Raw genomic sequence first — 12,905 nt, forward strand, 5'->3', positions numbered from 1 at the left:
CTTCAAGGAAATAAATCATTATTTAAATAATAATATAAATTATGTAACATCGTAGACTTATTGAAAACTAATTCTCCCGCCGTATAAAATATATAAGTCCTCCATAGTAGGATTAAAATAACAAATCTCTTCATAATCTGTAGTCTCATAAATATTTTACTTTTAGAAGTAATAACCTTTTATAGCCGATTGCAGTGTAGGCCTATTTATTACACGCAGTTAATTAAAGTATTAAAACCTCTATAAGTCTTTAAAACAACGAGCTAAATCATAAATTTTGTTCTCATAATCCTTTGGCATAGGTTTCATACCTTTTCCAAAATTGAGAATAGGAATCTTTATGGATAAAGCCTAAAGGTTGAAAAACACGCCGCTGGTAAAAAGCTGTTTTGATTTTCAAATGGTACAATTATTTTGCATAATAAGACAAATAGACCGGACTCTCAGTGGAGTTTCGTTTGCAAAAATCGCGGACCTAAATCTGACTTCTGATATATATTGTATAGATCCCAGACATCCTATAGACAGATGTTGCCAACCAGTTTTGTGGTCCCCCTGCCCGCACCCCGGTAATTAAATATGGCATACAAAGAAAAAAATAAAAATTTCCAAAACATGCCGTGTGGGGTATCAAATGAAAGAGCTTATTGAGTAGATCACGAATATATAGCATACTATAACATTTCTTACACTTTCTCTAAGATTTTTTAGAAAATTTACGAAAATGGTCCATTTTTGAGTTAACTTTAAACCACTATAGATTGAAAACTCATGAATATATTTTTTAAATTATTATTTTAAATAATTAACAATAGTCCATTGTTTACGATTCAATATTTCGTACAGTGAAATATTTGCATGGGGGAGTGGGGGGAGCATTCAAAGATGGCAAGTATATTTTCAAGTTCATATAGTATATCTAGTTATTTTTATCAAATCCACCACATAGCTCACTTATATTATATTACGAACTATTGAATCATAAACAATGGACTGTTGTTAATTATTTAAAATAATGATTTAAAAAATATATTCATGAGTTTTCAATCTATAGTGGTTTAAAGTTAACTCAAAAATGGACCATTTTCGTAAATTTTCTAAAAAATCTTAGAGAAAGTGTAAGAAATGTATATAGTATGCTATATATTCGTGATCTACTCAATAAGCTCTTTCATTTGATACCCCACCCGGCATGTTTTGGAAATTTTTATTTTTTTCTTTGTATGCCATATTTAATTACCGGGGTGCGGGCAGGGGGACCACAAAACTGGTTGGCAACATCTGTCTATAGGATGTCTGGGATCTATACAATATAAATCAGAAGTCAGATTTAGGTCCGCGATTTTTGCAAACGAACATCTCATTGGAGCCTGCTCTATATGGCATTCAACTACATTTGTACAAACACATTATCCATACAGTCCTTTACGTCATATAATTTCAAAACATGTTTCTCGTATATTACCTACGTCTGTGAGAAGTTTTTCAATGAAACTTGGATATAGATAATTCATCAAAGCCAACATTTACACTGTTTTCACTTCAAGTGATGTTTACGCAATCATCTCAATGTCCTGTGGTCACATTCACACATACTACGTAATAAACTACGACATTCCGAAGAAAAAACGATTTATAAGAACTTGTAAAAACTAAAACGTCCATATGAATAATGCAAGTTCAAAGAAGCGGGGCTTTTCTATGACGCGGTAAAATAGCAGCCCGCCCACTGATTTATTATTCTAAAACAAACAATCGAATAAACTTGTTCTATAATGTTATGAAGTGAGCCGTTTTAAGAAAGTCTTAATTAGGTACCAAATGCGTCTTAACTAGTGCTACGGTACAATTCATAAACCGAGAAGAAATAGAAAGAAATTAGGTGTTTGTTTGAAATCACACACCAATTAAATGAAGATGTCGATATGTAGGTAAATACATAGTATGAATTATTTACACAAACAAAAGTAGAGGATGGAGGGAAAAAAATTACACGGAAGAAGCCAACTTATTAATGTACATAAATAAAAAAAAAGACGTGTGGCACTCGGGGACTGCCGCGGTAAAGCATGCTATGCCTTCAAGCCACACTTCCGTGCCCGTCGGAGTGGGGAGCGTGAGGTTTTTTCGTTACGGAATTTCTGGATTCGGTTCCCGCGCTCAAGGCCCGCGAATGAAGCGATGCAATAGCTTAAAATTTAAACTAAGTAGGTACAAGAAACAATGTAGATCAATATATGCTACCGTTGCACAGATATCTATCTGCCAGGAACCACCAGGAACTAACATTTTATAAAGAAATACAATACATACAAGGTATAAAATAAATAATGTTTAAAAAGTAACTCAAGAAGGAAATAAAATCGGGTCGCAAGAAACAATAACATAGAAAGAACTAAAATAGATATTTCGAGAAATGTATAAAAAACTGTTGACGAAAAGATACATCCGTGTTTACAAAAATAATACAAATTTTAAACTACATAGTCTATTTTTTGAAATGTTTAGAATTTATCTTCAGAGTAAATGGAACTTTTGCATAGCTTCTATTGCGGGCCTTGAGCGCGGGGACCGAATCGAGAAATTCCGTAACGAAAAAACCTCACGCTCCCCACTCCGACGGGCTCGGAGGTGTGGCTTGAAGGCATGCTATGCAATAGCTTTACCGCGGCAGTCCCCGAGTGTCACACGTCTTTAAGGAAAATTCGAAGACTTTTCACCTAATGATGAAAATTGATATAATAAAAAATATAATATAATACTTAATTGTTTTCCAAAAGCCTTTGATAAAATAGCAAATTAATGGTTTAATATTGCAATTACTGCTAGGTAATCTAATTAATATATTAAGATCGTGTAGCGGTGTTTATTATTATGGTAACTCCTCCCCTAACTATCTGGACCAATTTTAATTAAAAATTAGTATTAGCAGGTCTGAGAATCGTAAGACGTTTGCCGTGTCAGGCAGTTCTTTTAAGATTAAATGGAGTGGTACTCTGGATGTTACAGTGTACAAGTAACAGTAAAGTGGCCATTAAAAGGTCACTTCAAAAGATTGTTTACATTTTAACTAAATTAGAAAAGTACAATGACAATACTACAATCAACGTGGGATTATTCATCAGCTGTTTAAAGTTTATTTCTATTGTGGGTCCTCGTGACGCGCTCACATGACTGCTCGACAACTCGTCATATGAGTTATTTTAAACATTGCTAAAATTATATTAGAGCATGGATAATAGTGAATGGAGTATATTTGAGGGTTCCGTATTAAATTATTATTAAAATAATATCCATATTTTGGAATAAAAATAATTTGTAGAGATACTAGTATAATATTATATTAACTGTGGTAGACAGTAGAGCTACCGTTTTATTCATGAGTAAATAAGGCACATCTTTTCTATGATGGTGACAAAAAGTTATTTATTCATAAGTTGATTCATAATTATATTATTTATCCAAACTGATGAATGTAGGTAGCCGATTACCGGTGATTGTATCAAAGATCTGTTCAGGTGGGAAATATGTCTAACAGCCTTATTTTGTACAATATTAAATAGATTATGTTGCAATGAGGGATTTTAGCATTAACTAGGTGACACATGGATTTTCTAATTTCGGAACTATTTACAAGTTTGGATTCAAACCTTATAAGAAGATAAGTTCGAAGAAATTTATGAAAAATTTGCATCAGCTAGATATACCTATAAGGTGAGCGTAAATCACGGATTACATTCGTTCCACTTTAAATGGTAATATTTGTAAGTATTTAATCGAATTAATTGACTGGAAATATAACTGGTTTTGAGATCATTTATCATAATGAGATTAGTACTCGATGTATCAAAACTGGCATTGATTTATTATTTATTTATTTTAGTAGGTCGGTATTTTGATATAAAAAAATTCTTTCAGATATATAAAAATTCTTCTTTCATATTTTACTTAATTTATATCTGAAATTTTTACTTAGATGTACGAAAATTAAAAAAAGTAGGTAGAGCAAGAGAGGTAGTGGCTACGGGCAGACCTGAAAATGGTGTATAGATTGATTTTATTTAAAAATCTGCCTTCATTACTTTGTAGGTATTATCTGATCAGAACAAATGCATGATAAAAAAACGCAAATCAATCACGAGTAGACGGACTATTTTAAATGTTTGACAAATGCAAGCGTCATGATAGCTTGCTTAAAAATACGTTGTTTCATTGCATCTCAAATGCTACTAAAATATTTTGTAAATAAAAAAAGACGACTATATCTTGTTCATACATGAAGTTAACATGTTCACATTATAAAGAATAATAAAAGAAACATCTCATCAGACCTGCATGAATGATGAAATTTAATTCCAGGACCTATAGGAATCATCAAAATTTGATTATCCTATTGCCATAGGTATAAAAGTAACACATATAAAACAGTCGAATTCAGAGAATTACTTTTGAAGTGGATAAATAAGTTTTCGTATCCATTCTTAATAGAAATTCCGAATATGCATTTTTTGTGTTTTTTAAGAATTGTAATTTATAAAGCTAAGGCTACACAGCGTTTGTCTTAAAAGAAAGCTTTTACACCTCTAAAATAGACAATTTTTAATCACACAAAATTAACATAAAAACAGTACATATATTCTGTTATCCAGATTATAAACTAGCTATTCCCGTGCCAAATTTCTTAGCATAAAAGAGTAATAAATGTCTTCATATATTTACATATATTACCCATACGCTTTTAGATTTGCATGTATTATAACGATAGCGGCCACACATTGTTATTATGTTAATACGTACCTACACGTGCAAAAACTTTCAACTATTTGAAGTATTTATGGTTGGTTTAAAAAATAGTCTATAATGCCAGTCTTCAATAATCTTCGCTCCAAATTTGAAATTTGAAAGCATAACAGAGACAAAGCTACTTTCCTATAATATTAGAAGAAATAAGTCGGGATAAGGCTGACACTTTGATGTATGGATGTTCATAACTAAGTATACTACACTAATTGACTTAAACATATATCAAAACACAAACAGAAGGAGAGAATTTTTAATGAATAGTTTTTGAATCGGTGCAGCATCTGTAACATCAGCTATAACATTTAAAGTCATCTAAAATTATTTTCTAAATGTATAATACTTGCGTAAAACCAAACAAGAAGCCGCTAAGCAGAATCTAAACTATTAATGAGATGAATACATTCACTACGTGACAATTTAACTCAAAAGCTGCTATACCTAGAAAGCTACTTCTTAACCGAGTGTCATAAATGTTTAAATTTTTCCAGGTGAACCCAGGACGAGCGGCTAGTTATGCTTTATAGGCAGCAGATTTCGCTTTTCATCTACCAATTTTATATGATGTTGTTAAAGATTTCAATCTTTTTCTGTACCGTTGAGATATTGTTATCTCTGAACAAAGAAATTATGTAACGGTAAACGTAGATTCGTCTATTGACGAATTTTATTGACTGCATTATCAAATGAGCTTAATGATAAAAAATCACGTTTTTGAACTAACGTCACTATCACATGTTAATGCATGTGTTGCTAACACCAAAAGTCTGGGAAAATGCGTCCGCAAATCTTTATCTAAAATTTTTCCTTGAGACTAAATGATTTTGCAAATAAAATATCTCTTGAAAATTATAAAAAAAATTAGATACTTCATTCAGATAGGCTTCATCAAACAGATACTCAATGGAGTGACATTTATAAACGAAAATATTGAAGAACGTCCTTATTACATACTAGCTTTCCGCCCGCGGCTTCGCCCGCGTTTTCAAAGAAAAACCCGTTCCCGTAGGATTTCCGGGATAAAACCTATCCTATGTCCTTTCTCGGGTATCAAAATGTCTCTATACCAAATTTCATGCAAATTGGTTCAGTAGTTAAGGCGTGATTGAGTAACAGACAGACAGGCAGAGTTACTTTCGCATTTTATAATATTAGTATGGATTTAACAGTTATTTCTATCAGGCAACCACGTTGTGCAAGGTTAGAAGTAAAATGGACATTGGTGAACTCGATGATTAAAATTTTAATGTTGTACATTGTATTACTTAAAAAGCCTTGTTTTTACACTGTTTCATTATTAAAAAATATTTATATTACAAGATATAATAATAATAGATTATCATTTACAACCAATGTAGTATCACTATCACTATTGATTTTGTATTCCTGGCTACAAAATTATCATATTAAAGTATAAATAAAATAAAATATGACACTGATAGTGGATTAAGTATTATCATAGTGTAAACAGTATAATGATATGACAAGTCTTTATTCAGAAAGTTTTGTGAAAATTGCCATACCTAACATAAAATACAAGTAAAATTATGAAGGTTTTTGTGTTCTGGAGGAGGAAGGGTCACTTCCCATAAGTTAATTATTTCCTTAATTAATATACAGTTAAAATAATATTCTAGTATTCATTATTATTTATTAAAGTGAAACTTTTATTACATCGTCTCAAACTTTTTGGTCTGTGTAGCGCATGTCGCGTGTATCGCGGCTGCCGAGTAGGTATACCTACTCGGCAGCCGACCGACACGCGACATGCGCTACACAAAGCAGTGTTCGGAACCGATCGAACAGTTTCACTTTTACCGTGGTTTCATAAAACCACACAACATTTTTTTATTACCTTTACTAAACAATTCAATGCTGTTTGGAGAATGTAGATCATGTAGAGTCAAAGCTCTAAAGCTCTGCTGAAAGTTATTATTTATACAGAAACAACATTTTTTATTTTTTTATTGTTAAGGTTTGTTTTAACCTAACCTAACCTTACTTTGTTTATTAAACAGATTACGTCAGCTCCACTAACTTCCCTTGAAAGACCTATCAAATTCATTTCAGTTTAAAAATCTGTGATATCAGACAGACACTTTAATTTTATTAGATGTACCTATTGAAGAAAAATATATCAAACATACCGCTTTATCTATCTCATCTATTTTGTGTCACACCCCAAAAGAGATAAGGATAGGCCAATCATAGATAATACTCTGCACGTGTTTGACTCTTGGAAAACTTCCTTTGTCATAGAAATATTAAGATCAATAAATTAATACTAATGCGTATAGTTATGTAGCGTTGAACAGAATAATGTGTTCATAAGCTTTCGAATTTATAATGTTTGTACAAAAACATCACCAGATCTCGAAACGGTGAAGAAAAATGTCGTGAGGAAACCGACATGTCGAAGGAACAAAGTTCGATGAAATTTGAATCAGCCAACACGCACTTGGCCAGCGTGGTGGATTATAGCATGTATCCTCGTGAAGCCCGTGTCCCAGCTGCAGCAGTGGTAACGTATATGGGCCGATGGTCATGAAGATGATGGTGATGAACAGTAACTTCGCCCGCTGCCTGTATCAGCTTTAAAATTTTCCATATCCTATTTAACTGACAACGTTATGTGTCGTTTCGAAAAATTGTGCTGTCTTTATTCCAAATTGTTTTCATAATGAAGTCGGTTAAAAATTGGACAAAGAGTACCTATGTATTATCAGGGAGTAGGGACTGTTATGTAAAAATATTTTCCCTCAAACTTTGTGGCAACACTAACAAGGCTTACTTCGCAACAATCGCGATAAGAAAGTTTAAAATTAAAGGTATTTGTGAAAATATAAATCAGGTTCGAACAGCTTCAATTTCAGCGCCGAAATGTACCAAAATATAATTTCTTTTTGCACGAAGTTACGTGATTATCGTTTCTTAGTATTTTAAGTGAGGTAAAGGTAATGTACTGTATTCAATTATCGCATAAGTACCTTGTGAAATATCCCTTTTTATGCCAAAGTCGTTGACTGAGTACAAGACTTGTTTTCTGATTAGAATTCATACTAATCCTAGGAATAAACATAAAAGTTTATGAGGATGGATCTTTGTTAAGACTCGAATTTATGGTAAATATAATATATGAATAACAGGTGTTCAATAAGTGTTCATACTTCATATAGTTGATGATGATGGGCGATAATGTTGCTAGGAGCAACAAACGTTCACACATTCTTGAGCAACACGTTCTAACTAAATAAATGTGAATTCAATACTTCTGGGGGCACGGCAGTGCCCCCGCCAAGTCGAGCAAAAAAAAAGCGGCACGGCCGTACCATCCTTTTCTCGAAGCAATTCGGGCCTTTTTCGACCCCCTATAATTCGGTTGTGGATAAAGCAAGAAACCTGAATCTTCAGTAACTAATCCGGCATTGTATAAACACGGAATATTTAAAATTTCAGTCAATTTGAACCAGTAGTTTAAGAATGACAACTTGTTAAAGTTTCTAAATTTTGTCACTCACTGACTCACCGATCATCAAAAGTCCAAGGCACTTCTAGCAGACTTAGAAGCTTCATATTTGGAATACATATAGAGTTTAGTGTCTTAATCATGGGAAAACTTAAATATTTTGTAATTTCGGTCCAGTTTTCCAAATACACCAACTGCATCAATAACTTTGTAATCCCATATAAATATATGGGATTACAAAGTTATTTATGCAGTTGGTGGTTGGTGGTGGTTATAAATTTAATAGGTGTAGATAGGTACCTACCATATGAGGCAAGGGAGGGGGTATAGGGTGGGTAAGGGTGTGTTTAGCCCATGAAACTGAACAACATTATTACTTGTAAAATGGTCGACGTAATGAAAAACACATGATTGGACATGTCTTGAAGCACGAAAATCTAATAAAACAATATATTATAATTTAAATCTATTATATATAAATTGTTGGCGCGACTAGCCTCCTTACAGACAGACTGGCCTCTATTTTACTTTATGACTGAGTAGATGGTATCAAAAAGAAAGGCTCTACAAAAAGAAGTGAGATCCCATCAAAAACATCCTGTAAAAAACCCAAGTCTCGCAGCTCAGTCTTTCTACCGTCAAAAGTTGTGAGATCCATGTAATACCAAGTCGGTTAATCTATTTAGTGTCTACTTGAAGGACCTTCTGTCTTAAATAATTACATAAGTTATTATCATGCCAATATTAAAAATATTTAACGTTTTAAACAAATAGATCGACTTGGACATCGCATGAAAACAAAATGAATATTACAATATTATATTAGATTCTGTCTCTCGCGCCTCACGCGATTGAAACTCTCGTTCCTGTTGGTCGCTGGCCCGTCGTGCTGTGTAGTGTGATACATACTAATAATCAAATCAAGCGATGTCCAAGTCGATCTATTTGTTTAAACGTTAAATATTTTTAATATTGGCATGATAATAACTTATGTAATAACTTAAGACAGAAGGTCCTTCAAGTAGACACTAAATAGATTAACCGACTTGGTATTACATGGATCTCACAACTTTTGACGGTAGAAAGACTGAGCTGCGAGACTTGGGTTTTTTACAGGATGTTTTTGATGGGATTTCTATTTCACGCAAAACACTTGATTGACGCTATATTATGAACACAGCGGAGGCTTAAAATATAGGGTCGCGTCCCTTTGGGTACGGAAACTTTAAAAAGTAAAGCGAATACAGGATGTTATTATAAACACAGTGAGGCTTTGAACAATTAGGTCATGTTTACATCGCTAAGTACTAAGTAATTAGCCTAGACGTAAGTGTGTTTATTTCATTACCTCTGAATAAGTTACAAGGTAACTGAACTAAGAAATCTATTCAGTACTGCAAACAATATTTGCACTTTAGAGTATTGAAACTTGTTATGCAAATAACAACATAATATTAGATGGATAAACGTTAATCTTCTTATCTAATGAGTAGATAAAACGAAACATAAATAGAATTATGAAAATATTGATCTGCAGATACTTAATATAACTAAAGAAAGATGTTTAAAAATTGTAGCCAAATATAATATGTTCATTGTAGAGCAATTGTAGACTTGTAGAGTTACAATCTGAAGCCGAATATTCATTTCGTTCTCCATGCTTTTGTGTTTTAGATTATGGGGCAAGGCCTTAAAAGTCGGAAGAGCACCTTCAATATTTTCAGTGTTGCTAATATTTAGTATTAATTTTGATACATTAACTTTTAAGTAAATATATCTTTTATATAAACCATGTCAGGTAGATTTCATTTCTTATTAAAATTACATAAAATTTTTAAACTACAATTAAAAGGAAAAATACCTTGCAATGTTAATTACATAGGTACCTGTAAATCAATTTTATCTTACTGATTGGGTGTAAATATTTCCAGTTAAACACTATCTTCGATTCGTAAATCTTCGATTTTTGAGATCCCACAGATAGTATAAATAACTTCAACCTGTTTTGGTGTTACGAAACATAATAATAATTGTAGTCTGTGGTACACGCACATGGCGGCAAAAGCTCACAAACATGTCATTATGACACTTTATAATTAATATCCGATTGTCAATGGAATAATAAATGTTTACTAATACCATAAATAAGAAGTAAGTCTGTCTGTTTGTAAAGTTTAACTACTGAACTAATTTTGATGATAATTCCAAAAGAGATAGTGACTTGAGACAGGACGTAGGCTTTTACATGTGTGAAGGTCGAAGGAAAAGAGCAATGGTAAAAATTAAAATGTATGGCTGTATGGAACAAACGAATATAAAAGGAGTACGAGCGCAGCCGCGGGCTGAAAGCTAGTTTATATATTTAAAAGTGAACAAAACTAAAATACGAAAAAGGAATGCTGAAGAGTTTATTTAAATTGGTCTTAATGTATTAATGTATACTCTAAGGCTTCATAAATGAACGAGTTAACCTTTCAGATACAGTATTAAATGATTTTATATTATTAATTAGCAAGCATATTACGAATGTTACTTGAATATACATATACGTGTATATCGCAGGTTAATTAGTAATTACTGGCTGTATTTTCATCTAGTATTAATCAGTTCTTTAAAGAAACGAATCTTCAATGGCGGCGCTTATCATTCCCTCTCGCTCACACACGGCCGTACGGTATGCAAAAAAAAATGGAAAAATAAAATTACTAAAATGTATTTGCTTTTCCCTATAATAGTTTTTATCATAAATTTACAATGACAATTATGCATTTGCGAAAGTAAATAATGTTTTATTGGAATTTGACAAAATATGTTCTTTGGGAAAAGTTGTTCAGTTTTATGGGCATATTACAAGTATTATGGGGATTTTATTACATTATGTATACGTAAATATGATAATTCATATAAATACACAAATACAATAACAAAAAAGTTTGCCAACAAACAATTTGAAATAATTAATAAAATAATTATCAATTTACGTTATTTTTATTTTCTTTTTTGCTGATCCTACCATCTGTCAAAGTCAGCTTTGGCCGCCATTGAAGATTCGTTTCTTTATTGAACTGACTTAATTATAATTTATTAAACATCATAAAAACTTCAAATTTTGAAATTTAGTTGTACCTACCTAATTTTGAAGCTATTACAAACAAATAATTAATATTACATATTTTAAACTCTAGGTAAAATATCATTTTATTCATATATTTCATACACACTCATAAACAAGCGATTCCTAACAAACAAGGTACCTACCGCATAGCCGCACTTTTTTTCTTTCATAGATTGTAAAATAAAAAATATCGAATTTTCCTGTTTTCAAATCTCATTTTAGTTTCCGTGAAATATCGGCAAAGTTTTCTACAAACAAGGTTCGTAATCACGATGAGATATTGGCCAAAATATGATTCATGTTGATTTACTTTTATCAAATGACCATTGCATTCGCGATGTTGTATCATAGTGTTTTTGATTTTTAGGGTTCCGTAGTAAAGGGTAAAACAGAACGCCTGCAACGTCTGTCTGATTGTCCCTCCGTCCCCATGTCGCCAGGCTGTGTTTCATGAACCATGATAATGAGACAGCTGACATTTTCAGAGACGTTTACGTTGCCAAAATATCAAGTAACAAATAATAATAATTAATTCAAATCACGGTTAAGCAACGGATGGCGCGGTCGTAAATTGGATGCATGATCAATTTTTGTTGCACTTGCTCAGTGCTCTTTGGAATACTTGTATTGTATGAGTTATTTTCGCAAGTCCGACTCGCACTTAACCGATTTTATTTTTATTTTTGGATGTGATTCTCTAATCTATATCTAAGTAAATTTACCCGAATGAAGTGTGAGTAATATTGTTTTTAGGGTTCCGTAGCCAAAATGGCAAAAACGGAACCCTTATAGTTTCGTCATGTCCGTCTGTCCGTCTGTCCGTCTGTCCGTCTGTCACAGCCGATTTACTCGGAAACTATAAGTACTACAGTGATGAAATTTGATGGGAATATGTGTTGTATGAACCGCTACAAAAATATGACACTAAATAGTAAAAAAAAGAATTGGGGGTGGGGCCCCCCATACATGTAACTGAGGGATGAAATTTTTTTTTTCGATGTACATACCCGTGTGGGGTATCAATGGAAAGGTCTTTTAAAATGATATAAAGTTTTCTAAAAAACATTTTTCTTAAAGTGAACGGTTTTTGAGATATCAGCTCTCAAAGTCGTAAAAAGTATGTCCCCCCCCCTCTATTTTTATAACTACGGGGTATAAAATTCTAAAAAAAATAGAGGTGATGCATGCTAATTAACTCTTTCAACGATTTTTGGTTTGATCAAAGTATCTCTTATAGTTTTTGAGATAGGTTGATTTAACTGTAATTTATTATATTTGCTGCTACGGAACCCTTTGTGCGCGAGCCCGACTCGCACTTGGCCGGTTTTTATTTTCTATTGCATACAAAATGACACGAATTACTTCTGATACCAAAATAGTAACTACGCTTATCTACATACTTACAGATGGAAAATATATATAACTTTTAATTAAGCTTTCGTGAAGTATTTTCATGAGCGGATCTGCATCCAAAGATAACGATCTACAAACAATCTGAATACTTATTACTTATATATTTTATGG

Source organism: Colias eurytheme, chromosome 6, assembly GCF_061535395.1.
Source record: "Colias eurytheme isolate Ceu_HAF_F1 chromosome 6, ilColEury1 Martin Lab GWU primary, whole genome shotgun sequence".
NCBI classification, from domain to species: domain Eukaryota; kingdom Metazoa; phylum Arthropoda; class Insecta; order Lepidoptera; family Pieridae; genus Colias; species Colias eurytheme.